The 7892-nt window shown below is 47.2% G+C and overlaps 1 long non-coding RNA gene across 1 annotated transcript; it reads left to right on the forward strand.

The window, feature by feature from the left end:
• The first annotated feature begins 4895 nt into the window (after positions 1–4895).
• LOC131380862 (uncharacterized) lies at positions 4896–6428 on the forward strand. The gene is made up of 2 exons (XR_009209103.1): positions 4896–5203; positions 5704–6428. It is a non-coding gene; the product is annotated as an uncharacterized LOC131380862 (long non-coding RNA).
• Positions 6429–7892: the final 1464 nt, after the last annotated feature.

The following is a 7892-nucleotide window of genomic DNA, read 5'->3' on the forward strand; positions in this document are numbered from 1 at the left end:
AAAAAAAAAAAAAAAAAAAAAAAATGCAGAAAATGCAAAGTGTAGGGTCGGGCACAGTGGCTCATGCCTGTAATCCCAGCACTTTGGGAGGCCAAGGCGGGCGGATCATGAGGTCAGGAGATCGAAACCATCCTGGCTAACACAGCGAAACTCCATTTCTACTAAAAATACAAGAATTAACCAGGTGTGGTGGCGGGCACCTGTAGTCCCAGCTACTTGGGAGGCTGAGACAGAATGGTGTGAACCCGGGAGGCAGAGCTTGCAGTGAGCCGAGTTTGCTCCACTGCACTCCAGCCTAGGCGACAGAGCAAGACTCCGTCTCAAACAAAAAAACAAAAACAAACCAACAAAAAAACAAAGTGTGGTGACTCACACCTGTATTCTCAGCACTTTGGGAGGCTGAGGCAGGCAGATCACTTAAGCCCTGGAGTTCGAGACCAGCCTGGGCAACATGGCAAAATCCTGTCTCTACAAAAGACACAGAAATTAGCTGAGCATGGTAACGCATTTTTGTAGTCCCAGCTACTCAGGAGGCTGATGTGGGAGGATGGCTTGTGCCCAGGAGGTCAAGGCTGCAGTGAGCTGTGATTACACCACTGCACTCCAGCCTGGGTGACAAAATGAGACCCTGTCTCAATAATAATAATAATAACAGTTTTATATTGATTACATGTTAACATTATAATATTTGAGGCATATTGGGCTAAATAAAATATCTTATAAAAATTAATTTCACCTGTTTCTTTTTAATGTGGCTACTAGAAAATGTTTCATTAAATATATGGTTCACAGTCTATGTCTATTGCACAGCTCTGCTTTCTGCTTTCTGTTTTTTGTTGTTTTTCTTTTTTTGAGATGGAGTCTTGCTCTGTCACCCAGGCTGGAGTGCAGTGGCACGATCTCGGCTCACTGCAAGCTCTGCCTCCTAGGTTCATGCCATTCTCCTGTCTCAGCCTCCCGAGTAGCTGGGACTATAGGCACCTGCCACCACGCCCGGCTAATTTTTTGTATTTTTAGTAGAGACGGGGTTTCACCGTGTTAGCCAGGAAGGTCTCGATCTCCTGACCTCATGATCCGCCTGCCTCAGCCTCCCAAAGTGCTGGGATTACAGGCGTGAGCCACCGTGCCCAGCCCTGCCTTCTGTTTTTGAGTCAGTTATTAATATATCTATATACCATGTAGATGTATTAACATCTACATACTCCCTACTCTACATACCATGGCTATGTGAGAGCTAGAATCCAAATAGGATTTATATCTACTATTTATTGGCACTTACTATATACTAGGCACTATGTTTTTTTTTGTTTTTTTTTAATCAAGGCCTAACTCTGTCACCCAGGTTGGAGTGCAGTGGCTCAATTATAGCTCATTGCAGCCTCGAACTCCTGGGCTCAAGCAATCTTCCCACCTCAGCCTCTCAAGTAGGTGAGATTACAGGCACGAGCCACTCCAGCCAGCTATACACTACTTTTTTTTTTTTTTTTTTTTTTGAGACAGAGTCTCCCTCTGTTGCCCAGGCTGGAGTGCAGCAGTGAGATCTTGGCTCACTGCAACCTCTGCTTCCCAGGTTCAAGCACTTCTCCTGCCTCAGCCTCCAGAGTAGCTGGGATTGCAGGCGTGTGCCACCACACCCGGCTAATTTCTGTATTTTTAGTAGAGACGGGGTTTCACCATGTTGGTCAGGCTGGTCTCAAACTCCTGACCTTGTGATCCGCCCACCTTGGCATCCCCAAGTGCTGGGATTACAGGCGTGAGCCACTGCGCCTGGCTTGCACTACGTTTTTAAATGTAATAGCATTTCACAATGTAATCCTTATTGTAACAGGCAGCATATTAAAGAATATGGGCTTTGAAGAAACACACAGGGCCAGGCACAGTGGCTCACACCTGTAATCCTAGCTTTTTGGGAGGCCGAGGAGGGATGATTGCTTGAGGCCTGGAGTTTGAGACCAGCCTGGGCAACGTAGTGAGACCCCATTTCCAAAAATTTAAAACTCAACCGAGTGTGGTGGCACACACCTGTAGTTCCAGGTACTCAGGAGGCTGAGGCAGGACAATCACTTGAACCTAGGAATTTGAGGCTGCAGTGAGCCGAGATCACGCCACTGCACTCCACCCTGGGCAACAGAGCAAGACTTTGTCTCGAAAAAGAAAAAGGAAAAGAAACACACAGTGTTTGTATCAACTCCACCACCTTCACCAGGCAGTGCTTTCAGTCTGAGCCTCTATAAAACGGGTGTGTTTAGCACACCTCTCAGGCTTTGTGTGGCTGAGACAAGCATATGCAATGCCCACCCTGGGCACATAGCATGGCACAAAGTATGAAACTCACTAACTCGGGTTTCTGCCCTTGCAACCCCATGGTTCCTAGCACAGTCCCTGGGACATGAAAGGTGTCAGATCGACGTTTGCTCCAGGAAGGAAGCTGGGGGTGGGAGGCGGGACAGGCAGAGACTGGAGCCCAGCTGGGTTTCAGAACAGGTGAGCGAGCTCACAGACGCTGCACACAGCCAGGATCTGGCCTAGAATAGAGACCGCCTGCTCTGGCTGGATTGGAGCCCCTTCTCGGAGTGACGGGTGACAGGTGCATGCCGTTTGCTCGGCAGGTGCTTGTGGTTGGCAGTGACAACAGAGGCCCAGAGTTGTTGGTTACAAACCCCAGGGAAGGTTCTAAAAACCTTCTCTTCCTCTCCATTGTCCCTGCATTGCACCAGAGGCCTGGAGAAGACCCCATCTAGGACTATCTAATAGCCACTTTTTCTTGAGCATTTATTATGCCTCAGACACTACATCCCACCTGCAGACAACCCCAAGAGGGAGGGACTGTCTCTCTTCCCATGTTACAGATGGGAGAACTGAGGCTCAGAAAGGGGATATTCGTTGCCCAGTCCTATCTGACTCCAGTCTCCTTAGGTTGATCCCTGGGCTGTACTCCACCATGACTCAACTCCCCTATCTATCACCCATATGCCATCACATGGACTCTTTCCCTCCCCCACCAACTCTGACAGAAGCAGAAGAGACTAGTAAGAAACCACACAGGGAGGGGCCCAGGGGAAGTTGGAGGTACCAGTGAGAACTCCTTTACTGACTTTACAGAAATTCAGCTCAATCCAACTTACATCAAAATGTAAATGTATTGGTGCCATTAACAAAAATGTGCAGGAGTTGTGGTTTCAGGTCCAGCTGGATCCAGGTGCTCAACTAACATTGTAAGAAATCTATCTCTCTCTAGGTAGGGTGCGGCAGCTCACACTTGTAATCCCAGCACTTTGGGAGGCCGAGGTGGGCGGATCACCTGAGGTCAGGAGTTTGAGACCAGCCTGACCAACATAGTGAAATCCCATCTCTGCTAAAAATACAAAAACTAGCCAGGCATGATGGCGGGTACCTGTAATTCCAGCTACTTGGAAGACTGAGGCAGGAGAATGGCTTGAACCTGGGAGGTGGAGGTTGCAGTGAGCTGAGATTGTGCCACTGCACTCCAGCCTGGGTGATAAAGCAAGACTGTCAGAAAAAAAAGAAAGAAAAGAACGAAGGAAGGAAGGAAGGGAGGGAGGGAGGGAAAGAAAGAAAAGGAAAGAAGGAAGGAAGGAAGGAAGGAAGGAAGGAAGGAAGGAAGGAAGGAAGGAAGGAAGAAGGAAGGAAGGAAGGAAGACTGGCGCGGTGGCTCACACTTGTAATCCCAGCACTTTGGGAGGCCAAGGCGGGCGGATCACGAGGTCAGGAGATTGAGAACATCCTGGCTAACAAGGTGAAGCCCCGTCTCTTCAAAAAAATAAAAAAATAAATAAATAAAATAAAAAAATTAGCCGGGCGTGGTGGCAGGCAACTGTAGTCCCAGCTACTTGGGAGGCTGAGGCAGGAGAATGGCATGAACCCGGGAGGTGGAGCTTGCAGTGAGCCAAGACCATGCCATTGCACTATAGCCTGGGTGACAGAGCCAGACTCCATCTAACAGAAAAAGAAGGAGGGAAGGAAGGAAGGAGGGAAGGAAGGAAGGAAGGAAGGAAGGAAGGAAGGAAGGAAGGAAGGAAGGAAGGAAGGAAGGAAAGAAGGAAGGAAGGAAGAGAGAGAGAGAGAAAGAAAAAGAAAGAAAGAAAGAAAGAGAGGGAGGGAAGGAAGGAAGGCAGGGAAGGAGAAAGAAAGAGAGAAAGAGAAAGAAAGAAAAGAAAAGAGGAAATTTTCCTACCACCAGCACATTGAGGGCGGGGGATCGTCAGAAGTTCACAGATCAGAGGACTGGATTCTGTCTTTGCCTTGAACCTGGCAAAGTGAGGTAGAGAAAAATAAAATAGGCCCCCAGCCTTCCATGCCTGCATGTCTTGAAGTTTGTGGTCAAGATCACAGCCAAAGACTCACACCAGCTAAGTCACAAAGTTTTGCTCAGCCTGGGGCTTCCTGGAAACCACTAAGCTGAAGAGGTTCGTGAGGTCCCCACAGTTCATTTATAATTCACAACCTTCTCCTATGACATTTTTGTTTCTAACATAGATCTCCCCTAAGGAAAGGGATAGAGCTGCCACAGAGAACAAAATGCTCTTCAGCCCTGAGTTCATCAGTTCTTGCTGTACATAAACGCCTTTTTCCCCCCTGTAACACAGGAAATGCAGGAAACCAGCACCAGCTGATAAAAAAAAAAAGACCCCTCCCCCCACCACCCACACCCACACACCCACCCACACACACACACACACACACACACACAAACAAGCTTTCCAACTTGTCCAGAAAGTTGCCCACAGCACTTCTGGCCACGCTGGGCTGGGCCATTGTGACGTCAGGCCAGCAGTCAGCCAATGGATGAATGGTTCTGACTTTCTCATTTGCATATTGCGGTGGCATTGGTTCAGATTTCAGGGCCATTTGTATTGTGGTGGTTTCTTTATGTTCAAGGTTATCCACACCAGGCAGAGGACAAACGCCACTCCTGGCCTTCCTGCCCAGCTAGATTTAAGGATTGTAACCAGGACAGTGAGTCCCTTCTGGGAAAGGGACCTCGTGGAGGTTATGAAATCCAGCAGGTCATGGAAGGAGAAACGATTGGCAATCCAGACGGGATGGAGGCAGGAGTTGGCTCAGTAACCCCATCTTTCCTATCCACCAGCACTCCCCTGCGCTTCCCAAGTGATTTAATTATCCATTCTTTAACTGCAACTCGGTTAGCCCTGAAATTTGGGTGAAGAGAAATCAGACACAGGTTACTTGAATTACTATGCTTGGTTTTATCTTGTAGACGAATAACTCAGGCATGTGAATTGAACATGCAAATGTGTGCAAAACAACATGCGTAATTTAAGATTCTCAAATTAACAGAGAAGAAACAATTGAGTAACCTCACTGCTTTCTCTGAAGCACAGTTTTCTAAGAATATTGTAACCATTTTTTTTTTTTAGCTGTCTGACAGAAGGGATTGGAAAATAGAAGGAATTTAAAGCAAAAGGGTAGATGTAGCTATCAGTGGCAAGAAAAATGCAGGGAGATTGCAATATTAAAATAGAGTCAAATTTCACCTACTCGGATATCACTGAGTTTGGATTTGGTGTAAATCACCTCAAACTTCCGTTTACTTTGATGCTAACTATAAATACGGTATTGGTGTGTATTAGAGCTCTGGTTCTCACCTCCAAGGTTTGATTAAATAAGTCTGGGTAGAAATAAGGAAATTATAACAAGTGTCTCAAATATTTCTGTCAACAGGGGACTACCACTGAGAAACTCTGCCTTGATTTTCCAAGCCACTTTTAATTTTAAACGTTTATTTCCCCGTGGTCTTCACAAACCATTGAAATATCTCAGCAACTGAAATATTCCAGGATGCAAACTTGATCTCTTCGATTGCCTACCACACCCAAAAGCTGTGCAGAAAGCCCCCTAGCACGTACACTGATTTGGACTGGAAACTGGAGCCGCCATCGCTGTGAAGAGATGTGAAGTGACCAGACTTCCTTGTGTGATGATTAACTTTATGTGTCTACTGGACTAGGTTAAGGGATGCCCAGATGGCTGGTAAAACATTATTTCTGGGTACGTCCGTGAGGGTATTTCCAGAAGAGATTAGCATTCGAATCGGTAGACTGAATAATGTTTGCCTTCACCAATCCAGGTGAGCATCATGCCATCCATTGAGAGCTCAAATAGAACAAAAAGGTTTAGGAAGTGGGAATTCGCTGTCTCTGCTTGAGCTGGAACATCATCTTCTCTTGCCCTCAGGCATCAGCACTCCTGGTTTTGGGGACTTAGAATTCAGACTGGGACCTATGCCATTGGTTTTGCTGGTCCTCAGGCCTCTGGGCTTCGTTGGACTGGAACTACACTACCAGTTTTCCTGGGTCTTCAGCTTGCAGATGGCAGATTGTGGGACTCCTCAGTCTTCATAATTGTATGAGCCAATCCCCCATAATAAATCTCTTTCTCTACATCTACACATTTCCTATTGGTTCTGTTTCTCTGGAGAACGCTGAGTAATACAGCCTATAATAGACCAAGGGCCCCAGACGCTGGCACTGCCATCCCAATTCTGCAGCTCTCGGCCAGCAACTGAGCACATCAGACACACTAAGGCAGCCTGTTCATGGGAGGTGCAGGGCTCCTCCAGTGGTGACTTGAGCTTGAGAATTCTCCAGGGGCCTTCCCAAACCTTCCTTAGACTGCATGGGAGTCCAGGACACTGCCACCCAAATTTCTTCTTTTAAAAAAAAATTTGGTTTTACCCATCATAAACTAGATCCTAACCAACTTTCCCTTCCCTCCCCTCCCCTCCCCTCCCCTCTCCTCCCCTCTCCTCCCCTTCCCTCTTTCTTTTTTATAAGACAGTCTCACTCTGACACCCAGGCTGGAGTGCCGTGGCATGATCTCAGCTCACTGCAACCTCTGCCTCCAAGGTTCAAGCAATTCTCCTGCCTCAGCCTCCCAAGTAGCTGGGATGACAGACCTGCGCCACCACACCTGGCAGATTTTTGTATTTTTAGTAGAGACGGGGGTTTCTCCATGTTGGCCAGGCTGGTCTCGAACTCCTAGCCTCAAGTGATCCACTCACCTTGGCCTCCCAAAGTGCTGGGATTACAGGTGTGAGCCACTGTTCCAGGCCTCCACTCAACTTCCTTTCCTCTCCCCTTCATTTGGGATTGTGTGGCCCTCTTCACTTTCTCTGTCTCCCTCCCTGCTTCTCCCACAGACCTTTCTTCTAATAAATCCTTTCTGCTTTAAATTTCTTTTTAGTCTCTGCTTCTAGAAGAACCATGGCTAACACAAAAGGTTTTGACAAAGAAATAAACAACATACCAAGTATTATAAAGATCATATTTTTGGACCTTCTTTTTTTTTATTTATTTGGAGACAGAGTCTCACTCTATTGCCCAGGCTGAAGTGCAGTGGTACAGTCACAACTCACTGCAGCCTCCACCCCCTGGCTCAATCAATCCTCCCATCTCAGCCTCCCAAATAGTTGGAACTACAGGCATGTGACACCATGTCCGGCTAATTTTTGTATTTTTTGTAGAGACGGGGTCTCGCCATGTTGCCAGGCTGGTCTCAAAATCCTTAGCTCAAGTGATCGGCCCTCCTTGGCCTCCCAAGGTGCTAGGATTACAGGCGTGAGCCACTGCGACCAGCCTTGGACCTTCCTTGATTGGTAAGCCCGTCTCTTGCTTTGTGCCTTGTTCAGCTTGTGTTCTGAGGGAATGTCACCTCCAGAAAGCGAGTATATGGTACAGGGGAGCCTAATCAGACAGCAAGAGGAAGGAAAAGCACTTTCTTGAGGACGTTAGGCATGATTTTCGTAAAACGATTATGTTCTCTTCTCCAGTAAGCCTCATCTATTCATTAAAATAGATCCCTCCACCACTCCTGACACTACTTCCTTTGCTATTATACTTTTGTCCAAGTAA

This window comes from Hylobates moloch, unplaced genomic scaffold, assembly GCF_009828535.3.
Source record: "Hylobates moloch isolate HMO894 unplaced genomic scaffold, HMol_V3 SCAFFOLD_12, whole genome shotgun sequence".
NCBI classification, from domain to species: Eukaryota; Metazoa; Chordata; class Mammalia; order Primates; family Hylobatidae; genus Hylobates; species Hylobates moloch.